Here is a 25955-nt window from a genome sequence, read left to right as displayed (position 1 = left end):
TCTACTACCTGTACTGTCCAATTTTCAATATTAAACTTACCCGATAATCATGTAGCTGTCAACTCCGTTGCCCGACAGAATTCTATGGAGGGATACGCCAGCTATCACAATACTAGAAGGGGGTGTATTTACCAGCGCCACCTGTGGCCAGGTACTCAAGTACTTCTTGTTGACACCTCCTCAATTATTCCTCTGTCGTGCTTCCGGCAAGACGTTCTGGGATACGCTTATGTTCTTGGAGTATTTTCACGACTTTGGTGAAGTATTTCTCTTTGATTTCGGCTGTCGCTTTACTGGAAACTTCTATATTAGCTTAGTTAGCTTTTGGAATTAATTTGATTAATTATGGTGACGAGAGAGTATGAACTCTCGTTCACCTTTCAATGGCCGACCCTTCCCTTAGACGGAAGTGTTGGTTTCTAAGAGAGTATAGACTCTCTTTCTTAATTTTGCTTAACAAAAGTTATAGATTTATTTTATATCTCTCCGCCTCTTATAGGCCTCTTCGATTAACTTCCTTTTATTATAAACTCATTAAAATTAATTTTTATATTTGTTTATATTCGACCTTCCTAATAGTAGGCGGTCTTTTACCGAAGTTAATAAACTTTGAGCCCGTCATTTCGGTTTTACCTGTTAACATATTATGCTATTTCCGCCACAGAGTTTGAAGATTTTCTTTGACAGTCTCGTACTGTTTTCAAAGTTGAACTAACGTTTTGTTTTGTCTCTGCAGTTGTTGACGTTCAGAACGTTCAACTTGCACTCTATCGTTACGATAGAGAAAGAATGTTCACGGTTTCACGTTGCAGTAAGAGTAACCGTGTCTAGCGTTTTGTTCATTCTTTCTTAACTTAATGGTTTTGATCCTAATAAAGGAACTTTTCAGTTTTTTCCTTTAACAATAATATGTTTTAACGATATATATGATTGGGCTCTTCTCTCAGGTTCTAAGTCAAGAGAGAGAGAGAGAGAGAGAGATAGAGACGGAGGGAGAAAGAGGATAAACGTTTCATTCAAGCCTGCCAGGCGTACGAGTAACGTCGTTATCGTTTTTGCTCTTCTCCCTAGTCTCTTTAGGGGAAGAAACTAAACGTTTCTAGAGTGATCTAGTGTTTAGTCTCTTTCCAACCACTGAATTATCTTTCATTAGATTTTTCTGTTACATTGTAATTCTGTTTTCGCAATTACTAACTTTGAGAAAGGATAGAATTGCGTATTTCAGGTACAAACCACTTAAAGTTTCGAGTTCAGTGAAATAAGTGCAAACAGAAATCAAAGTGATAAGTGATTAGTGCGTGAGGGTACTTTTGTGCGCGCCAGTCGTCCTCCCAGTCCGGGACCTCTTGCAAGCTCCCAAGCCCAGGGGAGAAGCAATGTCGAAGGGCATAAGGGTTCAGCAGGCCTTGATCGGCGCACAGAAGTATTCTCGGTGGTTGTGGGCGTGTCTTACCGAGACCGTCACTCCCACCCGCAGACGATTGAGCCCTTATTTTGCTCGTCTGCAGAAGAGATTAGGGGAGAAAATAAAGGCAGAGTAACGCTGGTCTCAGGTCTCAAGACCTCTTAAACGTTAAGTCCAGACCTATGCCAGACGTACGAAGTTAAAGTTCACAACCCGAATGCAGTCATTGGGTTAGCTCTGACTCTCCTCAGTCATCAGTTGATTACACTCCGCCTAAGAGGAGTAAGGTTCTGCCACAACAGATCTCTGCTGTTAAGGCTTTACCTCAGCAGAACTTAGTGTCTGCCGACCCCAAGTTAACTCTACTGCAGTCCATACAGTCACAACTTTCGGTCTTGATGCGTGAGTGTCGGGCTGAGAGTGTTGCGCCTCCGCCTCCGCCTACACTCCCCCCCGCCTATGATCGCTCCGCCTGATCACAGTACCACCTGCCAGGCGTACGATGTTGTGAACTCTACTACAGTCCATGCAAGCACAGCTTTCGGACTTGATGCGTGAGTGTCGGGCTGAGAGTGTTGCTCCTCCGCCTCCGCCTACACTCCCTCCACCTACACTCGCTCCGCCTGATCACAGTACCATCTGCCAGGCGTACGATGTTGTGGACTCTACTACAGTCCATGCAAGCACAGCTTTCGGACTTGATGCGTGAGTGTCGGGCTGAGAGTGTTGCTCCTCCACCTCCGCCTACACTCCCTCCGCCTGATCGCAGTACCACCTGCCAGCAGTTCCACCTGCCAGGCGTACGATGTTGAGCCACGTGCTGAGTTTGCTGTTCCCTGTGGTGTTCAGCCTCCGCCTTCCTTAAGGCAACCTTTACATTGGGATCAGGAGGATTATACCTCTCTTCCTCCGCCTCCACTTGCTGCTCCACCAGTGATGCAACACTCGGTTGAGGTACAACAACCTCTCCCGTCCATGAGTCAGTCTCCTCAGCTCTTGCTGCAGCGAGCTCAACCCTCCACAAGGCAAGCACCACAACACCTTAGCCTTGCGCCTCAGGAGCCTCAGCTTGCGAGACATTTACCTTGTTCTGCGCAGCCTTTTCCTCATCGCGCTCCGCTCACACCACAGGAACTGGAACTTGCTACTCCGCTTCCGCCAACCGCTCAGCAAGCGCAACCCTTGGGTTCAACCACTCATGCTAGGAGTCAGCCTCCTCCACCCATGCGCCTTCCTTCTGCTTGTCTTTTATTCAGCCTTTGCAGACTGAGCCTCAGGTGTTCCCTCATCGGAGTCTTGAAGAGGAAACCACAACTATTGTTGTTCCAGCTCGTTCTGACTCTGCTGTTCAGCATACCTTACCTCCATTTTCATACCATGGTTTAAACCCCATGCAAGCATGCATAAAGCACTCTAGCACTGGTCATGGAATTTCTGAGAAATGTTAAACGCCATGCACACGCTCTGCTTTCCTTACAGCAGGCTCTGCTTACAGCAGGCTCTGCTTACTACATGCTCAGCATTCAGCATGCTCTGCATTCAGCATGCTCTGCATACAACATGCTCTGCATACAGCATGCTCTGCATTCAGCATGCTCTGCATACAACATGCTCTACATACAGCATGCTCTGCATACAGCATACTCTGCATACATCATGCTCTGCATACCTTACCGCATGCTTCTCAACACATCTTGGGTTGTTGCCAACTCACTAGACTGTCAAGCAGTTTCATAACGTTGCCTTCTAGTCTGCTGCTTTTGCACCAGTGAACCCTCACTCAGAGAACTTAGCTTTTCTAGGATAAGGTCCCTGTAGATGAGAAAGTTCTTTTCTCCCTCCTTCTGATATTCCCTTGAGGACTGTCATTTGGAGGGAGCCTTTAGCTGCATAACCTCTTATGGACTTTTATTTAAGCATTACATGCTTACAGGGAAGGTAATGGTTCCACTTCAGCCGCTAATCCCGTCTGTTACCACACCTGCTCCCATAGACCTTGAGCTGTGTTGCATGACATGCAGTCCAAGCTTAGTCCTTGTTAGAGGATTTTTTGTTTACGGAGTCAATGTGTCACGGGGAAGACGTTCAACAACCAACAGAAGGGACTTGTTGTGACGCAGTGCGGCAACCTCAGCAACCCGTTAAGGAGTTGTCTGTACGACCCAGACAGTCTAGACAGATTCGGGTTGTCACTGTACTTCCTCGCTTGCCCATGATTGACAGTTTACAGACTGTGCAGCAGTATCATGATCTTGTGTCCGGCTCCGTCAGACGACTGGCTTTTAAGAGCTCCCACAAGTCGTCGCTGTCTGGAGATTTTCAAATGGACTATGGATCTGACCAAGGAACTGGGCCTCCTGGTCAATTTTGAGGAGTCTCAGCTCGTTCCATCCCAGACCATTGTCTCCTTGGGTATGGATCTTCAGAGTCGAGCTTTTCGGACTTGTCCGTCGGCCCCAAGGATCTTCCAAGCCCTAGAATGCATCCAGAGCATGCTGAGAAGGAACCGATGCTTAGTCAGGCAGTGGATGAGTCTAACAGGGACACTTTCATCGCTGGCCCTGTTCATCGAGTTAGGGAGACTCCTCCTCCGCCCCCTTCAGTATCATCTAGCTGCTCACTGGATAAAGGACATGACGCTAGAGACGGGCTCAGTTCCTGTTTCCGAAGAGATGAGGTCTACTCTAACGTGGTGGAAGAACTGCATTCTTCTCAAGGAAGGTCTACCATTGGCTGTTCAGACCCCCGACCACCGTCTCTTCTCGGACGCATCGGACACGGGCTGGGGTGCGACTCTGGACGGACAGGAATGCTCGGGAACATGGAATCAGGAGCAAAGGACACTTCACATCTATTGCAAGGAGTTGTTGGCAGTTCATCTGGCCTTGATAAACTTCAAGTCCCTCCAGCTTAACAAGGTGGTGGAGGTGAACTCCGACTACACCACAGCCTTGGCTTACATCTCCAAGCAGGGAGGGACTCATTCGAGGAAGTTGTTCGAGATCGCAAGGGACCTCCTCATTTGGTCAAAAGATCGAAAGCTCACGCTGGTAACGAGGCTCATTCAGGGCGATATGAATGTCATGGCAGATCGCCTCAGCCGGAAGGGTCAGGTCTTCCCCACAGAGTGGACCCTTCACAAGAATGTTTGCAGCAGACTTTGGGCCCTGTGGGGTCAGCCTACCATAGATCTATTCGCTACCTCGATGACCAAGAGGCTCCTCTTGTATTGTTCTCCGATTCCAGACCCAGCAGCAGTTCGCGTGGATGCCTTTCTGCTGGATTGGTCCCATCTCAACCTGTATGCATTCCCGCCGTTCAAGATTGTCAACAGGGTACTTCAGAAGTTCGCCTCTCACAAAGGGACACGGCTGACGTTGGTTGCTCCCCTCTGGCCCGCGAGAGAATGGTTCACCGAGGTACTGCAATGGCTGGTCGACGTTCCCAGGACTCTTCCTCCTAGAGTGGACCTTCTGCGTCAACCTCACGTAAAGAAGGTACACCCAAACCTCCACGCTCTTCGTCTGACTGCCTTCAGACTATCGAAAGACTCTCAAGAGCTAGAGGCTTTTCGAAGGAGGCAGCCAGAGCGATTGCCAGAGCAAGGACGACATCCACTCTCAGAGTCTATCAGTCTTAATGGGAAGTCTTCCGAAGCTGGTGCAAGGCCAATGCAGTTTCCTCAACCAGTACCACTGTAACCCAGATTGCTGACTTCCTGTTACATCTAAGGAACGTAAGATCCCTATCAGCTCCTACGATCAAGGGTTACAGAAGTATGTTGGCAGCGGTTTTCCGCCACAGAGGCTTGGATCTTTCCTCCAACAAAGATCTACAGGACCTCCTTAGGTCTTTTGAGACCTCAAAGGAACGTCGGTTGTCCACTCCAGGCTGGAATCTAGACGTGGTCCTAAGGTTCCTAATGTCATCAGGATTTGAACCGCTCCAATCAGCCTCTTTTAAGGACCTCGCATTAAAAACTCTTTTCCTCGTGTGCTTAGCAACAGGTAAAAGAGTAAGTGAGATCCACGCCTTCAGCAGGAACATAGGTTTCACATCTGAAATGGCTACATGTTCCTTGCAGCTCGGTTTTTTGGCTAAAAACGAGCTTCCTTCCCGTCCTTGGCCTAAGTCGTTCGAGATCCCAAGCCTGTCCAACATGGTGGGGAACGAACTGGAGAGAGTACTTTGCCCAGTTAGAGCTCTTAAGTACTATCTAAGAAGGTCAAAACCATTACGAGGACAATCAGAAGCCTTATGGTGTGCTATCAAGAAGCCTTCTCTACCAATGTCTAAGAACTCAGTTTCTTACTACATCAGGCTTCTGATTAGAGAAGCAAATTCTCATCTGAAGGAAGAAGACCTTGCTTTGCTGAAGGTAAGGACACATAAAGTGAGAACTGTGGCTACTTCAGTGGCCTTCAAACAGAACCGTTCTCTGCAGAGTGTTATGGATGCAACCTATTGGAGAAGCAAGTCAGTGTTCGCATCTTTCTATCTCAAAGATGTCCAGTCTCTTTACGAGTACTGCTACACCCTGGGTCCATTCGTAGCAACGAATGCAGTAGTAGGCGAGGGCTCAGCCACTACATTCCCATAATCCCATAACTTTTTAACCTTTCTCTTGAATACTTTTTATGGGTTGTACGGTCGGCCAAGAAGCCTTCCACATCCTTGTTGATTTGGCGGGTGGTCAATTCTTTCTTGAGAAGCGCCAAGGTTAAAGGTTGTGATGAGGTCCTTTAGTATGGGTTGCAGCCCTGTATACTTTAGCACCTTTGAGTTGATTCAGCCTCCCAAGAGGAACGCTGCGCTCAGTAAGGAAGACGATCTTATTAAAGGCAGAGTAACGGTTCAAGTCGACTTCCTTACCAGGTACTTATTATTTCATTGTTATTGTGGATAACTGATTATATGAAATACGGGATACTTAGCTATCCTTTAGTCTTGTACACTGGTTTTTCACCCACCCCCCTGGGTGTGAATCAGCTACATGATTATCGGGTAAGTTTAATATTGAAAAATGTTATTTTTATTAATAAAATAAATTTTTGAATATACTTACCCGATAATCATGATTTAATCGACCCTCCCTTCCTCCCCATAGAGAACCAGTGGACCGAGGAATAATTGAGGAGGTGTCAACAAGAAGTACTTGAGTACCTGGCCACAGGTGGCGCTGGTAAATACACCCCCTTCTAGTATTGTGATAGCTGGCGTATCCCTCCATAGAATTCTGTCGGGCAACGGAGTTGACAGCTACATGATTATCGGGTAAGTATATTCAAAAATTTATTTTATTAATAAAAATAACATTTTTATTACTTGTACAACCAAAAACATAATTCTTTGAAATTTTATATCTTTATTTAATTTCTTTCTTATTTTTAGAGGAATGCTATTATTTCAACTGCATGGTGAGTTCCTGCCACATATAATGTATAAGAGAGTCATAACACAGTCCTTTCCCTCATTACCAGGTGCTTCTCAGTAAAGTTAAACCTTCACATTGTTCTTAGGCTATACTACTTTTCCATTTTCTTTCTTAGTCGCCATTTTTATTGACAAGTACCCTTCATTCTGCTCAACCACAATCTATTTGCTCTCAATTTTGATACCATGTAGTTCCTTATATTATTCCAGGTTCTGAATTTGTATCTAAACGTTTTTATACTCTTCTGTGTCCTTACTCAAAGATTCTGTAGCAGGGTAGTGCCATTGGTACACCTCATGTGATGCACTGTAGGCATTACCAAATTCTCTTTTGACACTAACTGCACCTGTTTGTTAGCATTCTTCAATACTTTTTTCCTGTTTTATTGATTTCATCATGCTGTCCAAATTTTTTTAATTTCATATTCATAGTAAAACTGTATTTTCAATCAGTTGCACCCTAACACTGAATGGCCTTCCCAACCCCAGTGACGGACCTTCAGTGCCAAATTTCATAAATCAATCCATCTTTGAAGGAAAGTATGATTGTGTCATTCTCTATATTTTAGGCTTTCAGTAATTTAGCTGTCATAGTTTATTAAACTGAATAATAAAAACAATTCAATCCATGGAAGGTGTCAGAGTTATTGTTGAGGAAAGTTTCTTTAAAGGTGATAGTTTGAATTTATGAAGTCTGTCCATTGGTGTTGCAAATAACATTGAGAACTTATTTACTGTATTGTATTTCTTGGGAGGTTTGAATGTCTAGATATGTCTCAATATGAAACAAAATTTGTAGAGATATTTTTTAGGAAGAAGTGATGAGTTTTGTATCCTTTTGCGAAAGCAAATTGAAGAAACAAAATAGCCAGATCACGAAAAAATGAGTTAGGCATAATGTTTGATCCAGTGATTGCTATTCTGAAATTGAGAATAACAGAAAATTAGTGATAGCACGTGAACATTACTCAGATATGGAAAAGTGAAAAGCAATGCTCTTCATGCATAGTTGAATGGTGAAAACTTAAATCTTCATAGAATATGTTAAGAATTTTTCTCAGTGAGACTCATGATATAAAAGGATAAGGTTTTGGTAGGAAATCCAAAGAAAATTATTTCCTGTTAAATTATTTTTTTTTTTCATTTGCTCCATCAGTCATATAAACTGTATTTTCACACTATGACCTTTTCTTAGGTAGTGACGCCACTTTCTTAACTCAGCCGTAACTTTTTAAAGAAGTGAGGCACTTTCTTATAGCAGATCATCAAACCTCATCTTGAGAAACATTGTTTAATAAAAGTGGTGTTGCTTGTCTAGCTAGACGAAATACCACATTTTTACATGGTTACTTTCTTAATATCTTGTATCTTCACTCTTTGAAGCTTCGTTCTGTAGTCATAACTCTGACACACGAGAACAGCACAGAAGCTCAATATCAGCAGTCACCTGGATAAAAACAAAAAATCATATAGACATGGACATACATCATTGGTGGTCACAAAAAAACTATGATTGATAAATAAAAGTTTTAAAGTCTGAATAAAGATTTGTGAATGGAAATAAGTTGGGCCTCATTCTAAGTTAGAGATAAAATGAATATGTTGATATTCAAAAAGCAATTGCAAATGCTTAGTTTTTCAAAACAACATGTAAGATAATCTCTGAGATGATGGTGTCCTTTTCTTTAATAGACAAAGTTAGACATACAGTAGTTATCACACCAGGTTGGTAAGATTTCTATCTATAATCAGCATACCCAAGTGTTCCTAATACAGGACAATATACTTTAGCAAAATTGCAAAATATTGTCAACACATGAGGTTAATCTAAATGTTATCAGCTATCAGCGATGGATTTAGACATGTGGTACCCCCAGGGAAATCTACCTGTGGAGCCCCTTCTCCCAATCACTTATTATTATAATATTGAAAACATGTAGTTTTTCATGCATAAGGTTTGAAGCTTACCAGTTAGTTCCAGACGAAAAATTCTAAGTAATTTTATTGCATCAAATTATATTTATACTGTATATACAATATGTATAACAGTGTAGATAAAGTATTTATGCATGTATATATATATTTTTTTTAAATTCTTCACATTTCTGAAAGTTGAAACCTCAGATAATGGTTCAGATGAACATTGTAAGATGACTAAATTTAGTTGTAAATGACAAGTCAATTTCATTCTAATAGCACCTTATCATCTGTTCTCGCTTACTTTAATTCATCCTACTTGCCAACCTCTCAACTTTTACTTCAAGGTGCAAATGCAAGGTTTTCTCCCAAATGGTGAATGACTCCAAGGGCGCAAACCTGATTTCTTGTGATCCAACTTTATAAATCACACCATCTCAAAACAATTGGCCACGGACGATCTATATTTCATCGTTATAAATGTAAGGGCAGGTAAATTCCTGGAATTAAACTCTAATGAAGATAGAGAGTTTAGTTTATATTTAGATTTATAAGATGAATATAGTGCAGTACTTGTCGAATTTAACATCGTATTTTTTTTAATTTTAAAGTTAAAAAACACCATTTTAGTAAATACAAACAATTGGGGACTCTTCAGGCACCTAATAATTACTTGTTTTTGCTAAAGATCCTTGCCTGTTGCAGTTTTCCTATGTTGCACACAAAAAACACATGTACACAGATTAAAAAAAATGTAATTGACTGAGAGAGATATAGTCTTTTCAGTACAAGCCCAGTGACCTAATTGAGTTGAAACTAGAGGAAACTGATCATTTGCTGAATGAATACACAGCATATGTATATAGAAATCAGAGCCTTTGTAGTTTTATTGGACACACTGGATGTAAAATTTCAAAAGTTATGACTGAAAAAACAGATTTTAAAAGGGAAACAAGCAAGAACATCACCTAACCTAAAGTTCCACACCTAACCTGACCTAGGAGTCATATCATTACCTACCAAGGGTGGAGGCTATGCTGCACCCCTTAGACCCCCTTATCATTAGCTTACCTTGAGACTAAATCTCAACCCTGTATTTCCTTCGCAACCAACTTCACTCCAAGAAAGGTAACATTAAATCATATTTTGTAAATTGTAAAAATATCTTCATATTTCAGGGCAAAATAAAAAACATTTTCCTTCTAAAGAAAATCAGAAAATCTATTTGACAAGTACCTTAATGAAAAAGTTTACACCTGTCCCAATCAACTACATACACCGCTACAAACTGAAGTACTGTATCCGATCAATCTAGGAAGATGAATTTTTCAGAAATGGTCATAATGTTAAAAAAAGAAAGTCGGGTGAATGAGCCTATCGTGATATATTGTAGAGATTTTATTATACTTGGTGAATATTCTCCCCAACAGTTTACGAAAAAGAGCGTCAAATACATCTATACAATTATTCAATTTACCCTCACTTTGCCGTAGAGAAATTAAGTGAAGTTTGTGAGCTGTATGCCTACCTATAAGCTTAACACAGTTTTTTTTTCCTTTTTTACTTAGATAGTTTTGTACAGGGAAACCCATTTCACTGTAGTTGATTATATTTTATTGCAGTTAGTGATTACACTTCAGAAATGAAATCGGTAAGGGAACGGGTATTTTCAGACACCTTCAGCCGTTGATCCAAAAAAGTTGGAAACAGAATGAATGAAGAATTCTTCAAACTACAAGAGACAACTTCTGATGGCCCGTAATTAAATGGATTAAACAGCAATGATTTACATTAACTATTCCTTATGTATTTTCTAGTGGTAGTTTTTTGCCGTGAAATTAATAAATATAACTCAAAATTCTTATTCAAGTTTCCAAAAATATATCAAATCAAAACAACAAGGATAATGATAAAAATATTAAGGTAAATATAAAAAGAATATATGTGTAAGTAAGTGTTGTAGCCTAGGCCTATAGCCGGCTATTTTTTTTTCACTGCTAAATCTAACTAGCTCTCTCTCTCTCTCTCTCTCTCTCTCTCTCTCTCTCTCTCTCTCTCTCTCTCTCTCTCTCTCTCTCTCTCTCTCTCTCTCTCTCTCTATATATATATATATATATATATATATATATATATATATATATATATATATATATATATATATATATATTGGACATTAAGAATAAATGGGGCTCCACCATTAATAAATTAGCGTCCAAATTAATCAAAGTTCATCTAGCATGAATAATATTTAAAACCTATAAGAAATTAACAGAACTTCACCATCTTATAAGAAAGAGGTAAACAAAATAAAGTGAGAGAGCTCCAATAGCTAGAGCGTTGGAACAAAATACACTCGCGTTTTCGGATTTTTTCTTGAACAGCACCGCATAAACTAGAGGAACCCTCTCGCCTTATGCTTCGCCTTGGCGGGAACTGTCTGTCCGCTGATTGGCTAATTCGTCCTCTGCTCTGATTGGTTGTTGTATGTGACGTCACAGTTAGGCTATTCATGAATGAATACAACAGGTGATGGGGACAATATCTATATAAATTTCATTTGAACTATACAGTTTAAATTAATTTTTTTATTAATTTGAACTTCAATTAGTTTTATTTTACTGAATAAATAGACGATGGGTTATATTAAAGAGTGCATGTTGAATAAATATAAGGTTTTCAGAGAAATAATTAACTGTGCTTTGGCTACAATGCAAGATGACGAAAGCCTAGTACACAAAGACAACGACCAATCAGAGCTTAGAATGATGTAGCCAATAGGAAGGCATTATTATCAGGCCACGTAAGAGAGACCCTGGGAGTTATGGGCTGCGGTTCAAATACACTGTCGAAAATTTCTTGAAATCGCGACCAAACGCTGTAGTTAATGAGGGTTGTTTATTATTCCGGGTTTATTCCACTAACTAAAGGAGGGGCAAAATCTGTTATTTTCTTTACAATTCTGTCAAAAAGAAAATACAAATGAAATTAATGGGGAAACTAGTTAGTTAGGTTTGCCTAAACCTCATAAACTATTTTAATTACATATTATAAAAAATATTTATTTATAAGGTAAATAAAATATAACGAAAGCATTATGAGAGAAAGGATGGCAGGAAATAGGAAAAATTCCAAGTAGAGAGAATTTTGCATGGAAAAAATCCAGGTTTTGGATTTTTCTTTTGAACAGCAGCACATAAATCAGAGGAACCCTCTTGCCTTATGCCTTTCCTTGGCGGGAACTATCTGTCCGCTGATTGGCTAATTCGTTCTCTGCTATGATTGGTGGTTGTATGTGACGTCAGAATATGTCTCAAGCTTAGTAAACAAAGTGAATGGCCAATGAGAGCTTAGGATGATGCAGCCAATAGGAGGGCAGGAGTATGACGTCATGACAGAGGTTTCCCGAGATTTATGAGCTGCTGTTCAAATACCTTTCCGAAAATGTCATGGAAATGCACCAAACGCTCTAGCTAATGAGGGTTGTTTATTTATTTACCCTTATGGCTGGCTATAAGTGGATTCCGGGTTTATCCCACTAACTATTTGTTGATAAAACACGATGTAATAATGTTTTAAATGAAGGACAAAGTCTGTTATTGAAAAAATCCGAATTTTGGATTTTTCTTTTGAACAGCAGCCCATAAACTAGAGGAACCTTCTCGCCTTATGCTTTTCCTTGGTGGGAACTATCTCTCCACTGATTGCTTAATTCGTCCTCTGCTATGATTGATAAAGGAAATAAAAAGAATGAAAAAGTTTTTGATGAAAAAATCCAGAATTTGAATTTTTCTTTTGAACAGCAGCCCATAAATCAAAGGAACCCTCTCGCCTTACGCCTCTCCTTGGCGGGAACTATCTGTCCGCTGATTGGCTAATTCGTCCTCTGCTATGATTGGTGGTTGTATGTGACGTCAGAATATGTATCGAAGCGTTAGTAAACAAAGTGAATGGCCAATGAGAGCTTAGGATGATGCAGCCAATATGAGGGCAGGAATATGACGTCATGACAGAGGTTTCCCGAGATTTATGAGCTGCTGTTCAAATACCCTGTCGAAAAATTCTTGAAATCGCGACCAAACGCTCTAGCTAATGAGGGTTGTTTATTCATTTACCCTTATGGAAAGGGGATTCCGGGTTTATTCCACTAACTATTTTTTGATAATAAACACGATATAGTAATGTTTCAAATGAGGGACGAAGTCTGTTATTGAAGATTTATTTTCAATTCTATAAAGACAATGAAAATGAAATTATACATATTATCAAAGATCATTTATTTATAAGGATAATAGAATATAACGAAAACAACATGTAATATAAGGTGGTTGGATGTAAAAGAAAATTCCCAGTAGAGAGGAGAGAGTTTGATGAAAAAATCCGGAATTTGGATTTTTTTTCTGAACAGCAGCGCATAAACTAGAGGAACCTTCTCGCCTTATGCTTTTCCTTGGCGCGAACCATCTCTCCGCTGATTGGTTAATTTGTCCTCTGCTATGATTGGTTGTTGTATGTGACGTCAGAAAGCTTTTTATGAATGAGTACAATAGAATATGAACATTACACCATTATAAAACAGAGTTGAATTATAAGTTCTAGATTAAATTTTTGAATTAATTGAACAACAAACTATTTTGTTTTAATAAATAAATAGACAATGCGTTATATTAAAAGGCATATGCTGAATAAATATATTTTTAGCGAAATAAGTGACTGAGTTTTAGCTACGATGCGAGATGCCTAAAGTTTAGTAGACAAAGCCAACGACCAATCAGAGCTTAGGATGGTGTAGCCAATAGGAGGGCAGGAATATCAGGCAACGAAAGAGGGTTCCTATGAGTTATGAGCTGCTGTTCAAGTAAACTGTCTAAAATTGCGTTTAAATGCTCTAGCTAATAAGTTTTTCTTATACGGGTTTACTCCACTATTAACAATAAACACGGTATAATGTTTTTTTTATTCTGTCAGAAAAAAGAAGACTGAATAAAATGGATGGGAATGAATTAGCAAGACTTGCTTTGTTAAAAAATCAGGATGCTGACTATGAATTTCTATATTTTGATAGGAAAATGCGTAATTAATTAGCTAGGAAATGTATAGAGCTTTAGGTCATCACGAGAATTTTGCATTTGAATTCTTTAATGCTTCGATAGACCTCATGCAAGCTTGGAGTTTTAAGTGCCTAAACCTCGTGAATGATGATAACAAATTAGTTAAATTAGGCCTATACACTTTTGAAACAAAATTATTTAAAAAAATCGAAGATATGGAACAAAATCTTCTATTAGAGCGTTCCGATAGGAAAAAAAATGGGATTTGAATTGTTACTGTGAACAGACAGCACTGTCTAACCCTCTTACCTTATGCTTTTTATTACGTAATTTATCCTCAGCTGGTTCGTTCGTTCCTTTTAGGATGCCTTGCCGTATACAAGACACGGGCTCTTGCCTTATTAGCCTGTAATCCTCAGCTGGCAATGGTGGTGATATTTGACGACAACAATTACGTCTAATTTAAATTTGACAGTAAATATACTTAGATCTACAATTAATTTAGTTTTGAAGGAAATAATGAGTCTTTTTTTTAAAGGACGTTAGGTAAATATAAACTTTCCAGAGGGATAATCGACGGTTTTTACTACGACGTGAGATGTATGTAAAGTTAAAAGCAACTACCAATCACAAGGCCGAGTATGTTCCACCCAATCAAAGGACAGGATTTTCCTGTCACGAGAAAGTGCTTTTGGATTTATGTTAAGTTCATTATTGCATCTATTTATGGAAAATATATAAACATAATAAGAAAAGTAATTATAGAGATTCACTTATGAATTTTTATTATATGTCCTAGTCACATAATTGTTTAAATAGGAAAATATTTTTGTGACGTCACAATGAGTAGGATGAATTTTATAATCGACAAGAAGCGTGTTATTTAGATTAATAGTAATAACAAACAATATACTGTACATGTAAATAGATGTTGTTATTATGTTGGACTAAAAAAGGGAGGTCTATTGTGATTTTATTTCATAATTTGTTACAAGCACTGATGGTGTACCAACGATGTCTCGATTACTTGACGAAAATTTGACACAGAGCACTACCTACAAAACTTTACTCTCGTTTTCCACTTACTGTATATGATCCTTTGACTTACCCATATTCCAAATCAAAACATTGTTAAATATTCGTAGTAATTCGAAGAAAAAATGACGTCGCAAACTAAAAAGTGCATAAGCCTATCCTCATTTAAAGCTTCCAGCTACCCATTTAGCTTGGTTCAGGAGAGACTTCCTTACAGCCAAAAAAATCTCAATAATCCTTGGAACTTTGCACAATATAGTCGGGTTATTTATCCTTCCTAGACATATATATTCTGTGATAAACTTCTAATAATTTTCACTTTTTATTTTATTTGTAACTGAAAAGGTGAATTTAATGTAATCCTAGATCAGGGGCTTATGCCATTTGTTGTAACCAATCAAAGGGTACGAATTCCCCGACATGCAGTTCTTGAGCTGCTCTCCAAAGACTCATTTTTTTCCCAGGGGGTTAAAATCAAGCTTATGCTCTTGAAAGATACTAATTCTGAGATTCACCTACATGTTATATTCTTTAATACTGGAACCACCTATGATACGAACCATGTGATCACATATGGAGTAAGACGATCATTATAATCTAAAGATTACCCTCGCATTTGTGTTGATTGCTTGATACTAATATTTGATATCTATATGAAACAGTCTGAACAGTCTACAGCAATACTTCGTCAATATGATTCATTACTTTTGTTTATTAGAATGTATAACAAAATATCCAATAGAAATTTGAATAAGCAGCGAAGCAACACAATAGATCTACTTATTTTGTAGGTTACATTTTGCAATTTTTAAATTTTGTGAATCCTACAGACAACTTATGGGGCCATTTATTTCAAGAGAGGTATATTATTGTTTTGACCAACTTACTCTTGAACTACACATTATCTATCTACTTTTAAATGCATCAAGCTATTTCAGATTTTGTAATAGAGGAGTCATTTAAAATTGGTGATTCAGTTAGCCTATATAATTTCATTCCCCAAAAAGTAAAATAATGTATTAGTTTTGTTTATGGTTTTATTACTATTATTCCCCATTTCTTTTAGATTGTTCTACCTCACGTAAGACACGGGCTCTTGCGTTGGCAGCCCGTAATACGATTACGTGCTCTTTCAATGGACCTTTGTATTTTGTTCTTGTCTGTCTTCCTGTATTGCATAGAAAATTACATTGACAAACACACACACTTATTGCTAAAGTATATTAAAAATTCCCTTCGATAACTGATCGAATTAACTCAGGAAAACATATACCAAATACTGAAAGAAAACTATAAAAGAAGGAATATTAACCTACTTGTAAGCTATCTATATACCAGGCCCTTTACGAGGGTGTACCCTTGAAAAATCTGTGATCAATCTATCGACATTAACCTCTTTAAGAATGTCATACTCAATACGAATCAATGCCAGTTCACTTAGCACATCATGAATTTTACAGAAAGGAAAACCTTCAGAACACTTTGTGACCATGACCACAAGTACATCTGTAGCATTATACAGACATCGTGTACAACAGTAGTTTGTAAAGGAAATGTTCGTTCCCTCACTTACCTGCCAACCTTCTCAGAAACTTATAGATTGCTGGAAAAAAATCCAGGAATTTTTCATAATCGAAGAGGCTTATTTCTTTTGATATTCAATTAATACATTATCAAATTAACTTGATGATTGCCTGTCTTTTAATAATCATCAGTTCTAGACACTTCCTCTCGCTTATTTTCATAAAAAAGGAGGCAATATTTTCTTTTACATACAAAAGTTTCAAAGGACTTCAACAATGCTACTGCTCCTTATGAGATCAAATTTTGGATCTTGTAAGCGTGGCTTGTGGCATCAACTCATAGTTTTTATTTTTTAATAATAAAAATGAAAATAATAACAATAATAATAATAATAATAACAATAATAATAATGATAACAATAATAACAACAACAACAAAAACAACACCAACAGAATTACATGGGTTGAAGCTTCTAACATGCCAGCCACTTTTACTACCAAATCTACCTCTGGCCTGAGAAGAATTGTAACCATAAAAAAAAGGAAATAAATCTTAAGTCCAAGCATATGTAACCTAACCTAACCCACAGATGAGGTTAGGCTTGAATTTCATTGGCCTGGCATATTCTGGTATATACTATATATACTTTATATATTTACATACACAGTTACGTTTATAGGGCTTCGTTTTACACCTTGTTAGTCCTGGAAAACTCGATACATAAAATATTCATGAATAACTTCCACCTATATCTTTAGGTTAAGTTACTGTATATTACAGCAATAGGCTATATTACAATGAGCTAAATATCAACCTTGGCAATGCTCGTATTGAAATTAAGACTGTTATATAATACATTCGATTGTTTTAATTTCAACATATGTTTTCTAGTAAGAACATCACATCGCTATGGAATTGGTATATGCTCACAGTGTACAAATATTAAGATCAATATCCCTTTGAAGAAATCCTGATGGCAGATGAAGGATTCCAACTGTTGTAATTAAGTTTTGTTTCAAAGAAATTATACACACTATGAAATAAACTCGATAAGAAACTAATTTTCATCTATCTTATATACTACCCAAGGGGATGAATTTTACTTGTTTCAATGCTTATGAATTCTCAATGTTAAAAACATTTATAATATCTTTACCACATAGCAATAATTTCAAGAAATTCATATATTTTTTGCCTATTTATCTTATTTCAGTAAAAGCTCACATTGGTTGAATTTCCATACATGAAAAATAACAACATTGCCAGAGTGGGATGTGATCTTGTTGGAACCTAACCCCTTGCCCCATCTCTCTGACCACTGGGTTTAAATAACCTATGCAAATTCATTATAATATCTTAGCAATGATGGGACACTTGGTGATCATACTTCTATTGGACAAGTTCGTCAAACAGAAATCCATAAACTACTGTTATACCCTCTTGGCAGTAAATTTCCTATACTCTACCTGCATTTATTATCCTTAGTTGTGTATGGACAGTATGATATATTTAGTGATTGTAAATAATTTAGGTAAAAAGTGACCATAAACAGAAAAAATACCTCTTTAAAGCCCTTATTGCAAGTTGGATCATGCACTGCTATTACATTACACAATCAAAACAGAATTGCAACACGGGCCCGATATTTGCCGTAAGTCATAGACTGAAGTTCCCCCATGAGTCTCACAGTACGTATGGTTTTTCAAACAGGGATCCATATACTACTAAAGCAGCAATTCACATTAGAATAAATGTAATAAAAGGGGGTTGGATTCTTCCGTCTGAATTTTTCAACACATTTAACACGTAACATGTTATATAGAGGATTTTAAAGCATTGCACAAACCTAGAGCTTCCACGTTTTAACAAGTTTCAAAATACCATTGCTGTATCCTGTAGGTTGATAGTGACATCAGTGCAACTCACGTGGTTCACTGTGAACCACTACACCCAATCTTGAACATTTAGTTTGCCTCCGTTCCCACTTTCTTTCTTCCACTTTGCTGTCCAGCTTCTTTGCTTTTACTTATTTGAGTAACTGCAGAGTTGTCACCCAGTTGCAAGTCGGTGCTGAAAGGAGAATATAAATAAGATTATAAATAAAATAAAAACTACATTGAGGGGAAAATATAATTTGAATAATCATTAGCATTAAATACATAATAATGACACTATATATTTTACAGCCAATTTTCTATTATATTCGTCCCCTTTATTAGAATTTAGGACCAGAAATAAAATATCACACACACACACACACACACACACACATATATATATATATATATATATATTTATATATATATATTCATATATATATATATATATATATATATATATATATATATATATATATATATTGAAAAAAATTCTATATTGCTAAGTAAATTAATTACACACGTTACCAAAAAGTATTTTGCATTAGATATAAATTAATAAGCAGAAATGAAAATAAAAAACAATATCGCATTCAGATAAAATTGCTCAAAAAGTTGGGCAAGGAAAGAAAGAAAGTAGCCCCTTTTTAGATGGAGCGTTTGAATAACGTGAGCTATCAGAATGGCTTTTTAAACCATAAACCCAAAGAAATTACACCACCTTAGACAATGTTTCCTACTGTGGCTGCCTCAGTGTTATAATAGTTTTTTTTTTTTATTAAAGAATATAATTGGGCAGAGGTAACATATCTATAAATCTTTCAAGTAAATGGGAACTTTTAAATTAAAAATGAAACAAATAGAAACTTGAAATTATAGTGAATTAATCATAAAGTAGCTAATGAATATAGTCAAGTTTCATCATATATTCAAGGTACATTTAAAGAACCTTGGATATATTAATTGAAATGATCCAAAATTTCCGAAGAATCGTTGATGCATTTTGACTGTGATTAAAGTTATCGTTGTCAACACTGATGTTTACAACCACGACTGTGCTTACCTAGGATAAATATTGTTATCAGTATACAGCAAAGGAGTTCTTATTCCTATTTCAAATTAAGATTATTATTTTTCGTCGTTTAAATTGATTATAAAAAAGACTTAAAACATAAGAAAATATTAAAAAAGATGATAAATTGCCCCTATTTAAGAAAGAAATAAATTTCTCATTTACCTCAAAACCTTAAAGAAGTACAAATCGTTCTTAAAGAAAAAAAAATAGAGATAGGCTAAACCATGGACACTCGGTAGAGCGCACATCTTCGCCTATATCATATTGTATATTTCAAGATAGGCAATTGAATTATGCACATTTTGGCACTAGCTTCGTGCAACTCGGATAAAAATGACCACGATATAGCAAAAAGAGGTTTTTGACCTTTTCGTTACCTTGACCTTTAACCCAGTTACTTAAAAAATCTAATCAAATTATCCTTGAATCATGGCCAATCATGCCACCAAACACAATTTCATGAGAATGGGTAAATAGTATTTGAGTTATGCAAATCACAAACAAACATACAACTAGAATGGGCACTCGGTAGAGCGCATACCTTCACCTTTATCATGTTGTATATTTCAAGATATGCAATTGAATTATGTAAATTTCGGTACTAGTTTCATGCAAATCGGATACAAATTGACCACGACATAGCAAAAAGACGTTTTTACTTTTTCGTTATCTTGACTATTAGCACAATCTCCTCCAAAATTTAATCAAATTGTCCTTAAGTGATATTCAAATGAACATAAATAATGACTCGGTGCCGATATCTAGTAAAGTTCGAGATCTAGGGGCATTTCTTGTCTGTAACCTGTCTCTAAATGCCCAAATAAATAATGTAATAAAAACTGCTGGTTACCATCCAAGAAATATTGTGTTTATAAAAAAGTACCTGGACGAAAATTCCGTAAAGAAACTTGTGATAAACTGTGTTATTACCAAGATTGACTACTGCAACTCTATCTACTACAATTTACCAAAAGTGCAACTTAAGAAATTACAAAACATAATAAACAGAGGAGCAAGACTGATAAAAGGTGTCCCACCTAGAGAAAGGATAGCCCCTATACTAATCGATTTACACTGGCTGTCGATTAAAGTGAGAATTGAATTTAAAATATGTACAATAACCCACCAAGTTATCAGAACCGGTCGTCCAAAATACTTAAGAGAATTGCTACATATTGCGCAACCAACAAATCGTGTCGACACGAGAATAGTTACAGATGGCTTCAAACTATTGGAACCTAGATATATGTCTACTGTAGGCTCTAGAGCCTTTAAATATGCGGCCCCGAGACTATATAATAAGCTCCCACGAAACATTCGAATGATTGAAGACATTAAGGCTTTCAAGAGGAAACTGAAGACTTTCTTATTTCATGAATCTTTTAACAGTGACGATTTAACAATAAATGAAGAATATGAGACATGAAACGTTAAATACTCTGAATGAATAAGATAAAACGACAGTGGAGGTCCTGTAGAGAGTGGGGTTCCCCTGCTGTATGGGACCGGAAAAGCAGCCATCAAAGTAAAGTAAGTAAAGTAGATCAGGGCCAATCAGCCCAGCAAATTTTATGAGATTCGGTTAAATAGTTCTTGAGTTTGCGAATCAAAAACATACCCGATAGACATACAAACAAATAAATTTACCAACAAAGGTTATGACATCATTATATCATGTTGTGTATCACAAGATAGGCAATTGAATTATGCACAATTTGGCATTAGTTTCTTGCAAATCTTATAAATATTGACCACGATATAGCAAAAAAACATTTTTCTACCTTTTCATGACCATGACCTTTTAACTAAATCACTCCTAAAATCTAATAAAATTGTCCATGGATCATGGCCAATCATCCCACCAAATTTCATGAGATTTGGTCAAATAGATTTTGAGTTTTGAGATTCGTTTCTTACATTTTCGTGACATTGACCTTGACTTTTAACCCAACCACTCCTAAAACCTAATCAAAAGGTCCTTGGATCATAGCTCATTATTCCACCAAATTTCCTGAGATTTGGTCGAACAGTTTTTGAGTTATGAGAATCACAAACACACAGACAGATAACGCCTATCAAATCATTACCTTCGCCGCAACGAGGTTGGCGGAGGTACTAAGATTGTTTGAAATGTCTCCTGCGATTTTGAATTAATTTGGGAAGGTTCTGAAAAAAAATAACATACTATAAACCCCTACAATACCTTAGGCCTTAGGGGCAACTGCTACCATCTATCTAATTGGCTAAATTTTCTACTTTGATTGGAGATTGATGTGGTTACTACAGGTGCAAACATCAAAGTCAAACCACAGACGACTATTTTTCTGATGTGATATGAATCAGTGGAGGTACTAGAGGCTGGAAGAAGGAGAGATTAGAGCAGAGAAAGACAAGGAGTGAGGAAACTAAGGAGGAACATGGTGAGAGTGAGGGACTCGAGAAAGAGGAAAATAATAGGCAGAAGCTTGATAAGAGCGAACTAATAAGGGTCTAGGCAAGCCCTGATATATCATCTATTCTAAGACTATTCATTAAAGTTTAGAACTTTTTATGAAATTTTCAAATTCAAATTAGTTACTATCTATAACAAAGATGTTTACCAGTGCCCAGGAATATTCATTTCTAAAGCCATTGTGTTATGCAACCTGTTAGTCAACTCGGATATCCACCAATCACAGCTGAGGATGATGTAACCAATGAGAAACAGAACTCCATGGAGGAAATATATGTGCGTGTTTAAAACTATAAATATGTACAGGAAGGTCAACCAAAAATCAAACCATATAATTTGGGATTATTATGATTATTCTATTACGTAGCAGTTCCGATTTGGGTTGGGCTAAACGAAGTGCAACCCACTTAAATCTGATAAAGTGTGAATGGGTTCAGGAGGCCTGGTACGAACTTTTCGTCTCTTCCAAGCAAGAGAGACATACAAAACTATAGGGCACTCAGTAAAGTGCAAACCTCCACCACTGCAGCTTATTTATTCACATTTTGCTCGACCTTAACCTTTGACCTTAACAAGTATTATTTGGCGAGGATTTTCATAAACTTGAATATGAACCTAGTTTGAAGTCAGCAACTACGATTTCAATATTTATGGCTGATTACGTGATATGGACGTTTTGCTCGTCCGTGACCTTTGACCTTCCAAAATTTAATCATTTCCAGCTCTTTACACAAGTTTAAAATCCCTGCAAGTTTCATTACTTTACGATTAAAATTGTGACCATATGGTTGATGACCGGAAATAGATATATATTTTGCTTGACCTTGACTTTGACTCATCCTTTACATTCGACCTCCACATGTATTAATTGGCGTGAATTTTCCTGCACTTGAATATAAACCAAGTTTGAGGTCTCTGTGACAACGATGTCCATACTTATGGCTAATTACGTGAAGTGGACATTTTGCTTGACCATGACCTTTGACCTTAACCTTCCACCATTTGAATAATTTCTAGCTTTTTACATAACAAGTTTCATTACTCTACGATTAAAATTGTGGCAAGGAAGCTGTTCACAAATACGCACACAAAGAGGGGGTAAAACCTAACCTCCTTCCACCTTCGTTGGTGGAGACTAAGTCTTTTAAAAGATGAAGCAGCTTCCAAGTCTGATATTTTTCCTGTAGAAGCGAATATATTGCACCAGTCTCCATTAGCTTATGAATGCGTAAAAACTTCATTACTCCGTCATAGTTTTGAGTTTTTTATTGCTAAATTAGAATTGCATAAAGCTTCTATCAAACTTTTTCATTGATGTCAAAAAGTCGAAATTTTTAGGTTTAATATAATTCTAATATTGACCTTTAGTTTAAACAATAAAATGCCTGCATCTAAACTTCAAAAGATGGTTTTAGGATAGATGTTTCTATGGATAGAACATTTAAAAAAAACATCTTATAATCAAATCCCAGAATTGTTCTTAATTTGACCTAAACCTAAACAAAACAGGGTCTCTTTTGGGAGAGGCCTCCCCAAAAGACTGAGCTTTGAATCTAAGAAACAAAATTTAATTAGATTATTTCCTTTAGATAATAAAAAATACTTATTTAGTCTAACAAAAAATTATGTGAAACGTGTTTTTAAAACACTGCGATTTGGATCTATACCCCTACTGTATTAAAAATTTAAAACAGAATTTTCCTGCTGAAACGGCATAGGAAATTTTAAACGATCTATCAGTAATTTGTAATTTAACAATACACTACCTGGATTAGACCTTTTATTACGGGCATTCTTTTTATAATAATGAGAATAACAAAATCGTAACTGAAAGAGGAACTGTTCTATAGCACAGGTGTTGGATATGACCTTGAACTTATTTAGCCTTATTCTACACGATTATGACAATATCAGAGCATTAGCCTTCTCTGTTTATAAACGCTTAGCTATCATGAGATTATGATCCAATACATTAACCAGTCAAGTGTTTCCATTTACACAGTCAACAGTTTTTATTAGTAAACACACTAAAATTAATGGTTTTTTTTTTTCTATATTGAAAATTATTGTTGTAGAGCAGCCTAACCTATACTTAATAATGACCCTTGAGTCAGATATGATATCGTCTGCTTGCTTAACACTGGAAATTAATCTTATGTAGCAGAAAATTCCCAATTTGCAATGACTAAATGATGGTAATTTTTATATTTTCTCCTTGAAGAAGGTGAAGGATACTGTAAAATAGGGTGCATATTTACTGATGGTAAAAAAATTTCAAGTCTAATTAAAAAAACTTCATTACGGGGCCTTGCTAGACATTCTGACTACAATTCCACAGTGTATATTAATATTCATGGCAATGAAAGACCATATAAACAGTTCCAGGTGAAGAAAAAATATCTAAGAACTGACACAAAAATTCAAGTTATAATTAAAAAATGATATGTAAAGTGTTAAATGACTTCATAAGACATGTTTAAAATTTCTAGCCTACTTGAATATTTACACCTGACATATCTCTCGGTACTTTCCTGTTATTACCTTACCACTAATTTCCGATATAACACCAATACTATTTTTCAGGTTAGGTAAGAATAGGTTTGGTTGGGCTACCTAACCTAACCTAACCCAAAAAATAGTATTGGGGTTATAGCAGAAATTATTGGTGGGGCAATAACAGGAAAGTACCTATCTCTCTTATTGCAAGCAAAACTCCTCGGCCATATGCTTTGAAAATGATAAAATCTTCGATTAGCTTAACTGATATCGCATATCGAGTCATAAATCCACAAATTCAACTGCATTTTGTGAAAACCAGGTAGTAACCTGAATGGTGGGGAGTCGGTCATCAATACATAATTTTACGTAGACACAGAACCATTATCAAGAAATTATGCTACCTAATGAGTACTTGGGTAGATCAAAGGGTGTCCAGGCATGGCAGGACTGAATGTCCTAGGGTAGCTTAGGGTACGAAGTACCCATGTATTTCCCACTATAATTCACGGTGTAAGAGGTCAGGTTAGGTTAGGTGGTTCAGATGGCAAGATAGGACGTCCTACAGTAGGTTAGGATGTGTTCCTGCGATTGTTAAATCTTCGTTTTTAATACTTTTTGTAATTAATACCGATTATACACACGAACCGTCTAGTAATTTACGTATTTTTGACCATAGGTTTAATAAAATTCGGTTGGATTTGGCCACGCAAAACCCCTGGTCCCGTATTTGGGTGATTTTGGTATGAGTTTCTCTCACCGCAAGAGCCTAGTTTCTAAATGAAATCACAACATAATTTAATCAAGATAATAGCCTTACATGCAGGATTACGCTTTGAAGTCCGATACCATAGACACTTTTGGCGTTTGTGGATCTAGCCTCCTATTGAAGACAGCACCATAAACTAAAAACTGCACTGAAGGCAGTGTTGTCAGACTCAGATGGGCGAGTCTAAAAATCCCCCAAAAACTCGTGATAAAAAATCCCTAAAACAATAAAAAAATCCTCGTTTCCACAAATATATTTTCTTCTAATCCTGTAGGCTTTACTAATATAGAAATTACTTACTATACCTCATGTAAGTTCAAGCAAACTAATTGCAACAATATAAAGGTTTACTCATCCTTGTTTCCTCTTCATAGAAATTTGTACAGAATATCCCCACCAGACACCCAAAATCCCCAAATCTAGGGATAAGTCCCCATATCTGGCAACACTGACTGAAGGTAAATGGTAAACAAATAACGATACCGTTACTTTGGCCTAAACTTTCCTTCAATAAGAACACGGGAATGACGGGATTCGGTTCGTAAGTTTCTTTTTCTAAATCCTCTGTGACAAGAGGCATTATAACTTCTCAGTTATAATTCATATAAGTCTAGTCATGCACAGATTGAAAAAAACATTTTCGAATTACCTTGGAATTGTAAGAGACGTTACTGAAAGGGGTTGGCCGACATTTGAGCGCAAGACTAATGAGCGCCGTCAAATAAGCGCCGACAATTTAGCGCAAGACAGTTGAGCGCAATAACATATGAGCGCCGACATTTGAGCGCCATAAATTCAACCCTTTCTCTCCATATTTGTTGCATGGTTATTACAGTCGTGTAGTAACCATCGTGAAAATCATTCCATTTAGGAAAAGTAAACATTTCATCAAACTCTTTCTCTCTTTCTCTCTCAGTATTCGTG

The 25955-nt window shown here is 37.1% G+C and overlaps 1 long non-coding RNA gene across 1 annotated transcript; it reads right to left on the bottom strand.

Moving 5' to 3' along the window:
- Positions 1-14763: 14763 nt before the first annotated feature.
- LOC137654737 (uncharacterized) lies at positions 14764-25206 on the bottom strand. The gene is made up of 2 exons (XR_011046705.1): positions 25083-25206; positions 14764-18432 (listed from the first exon to the last, which is right to left on the bottom strand). It is a non-coding gene; the product is annotated as an uncharacterized lncRNA (long non-coding RNA).
- Positions 25207-25955: the final 749 nt, after the last annotated feature.

The sequence above is a fragment of the Palaemon carinicauda genome, chromosome 15, assembly GCF_036898095.1.
Source record: "Palaemon carinicauda isolate YSFRI2023 chromosome 15, ASM3689809v2, whole genome shotgun sequence".
Lineage (NCBI taxonomy): Eukaryota > Metazoa > Arthropoda > Malacostraca > Decapoda > Palaemonidae > Palaemon > Palaemon carinicauda.
The sequence above is the reverse complement of the archived record's forward strand: the minus strand, read 5'-3'. Positions and strand labels throughout refer to the sequence as shown.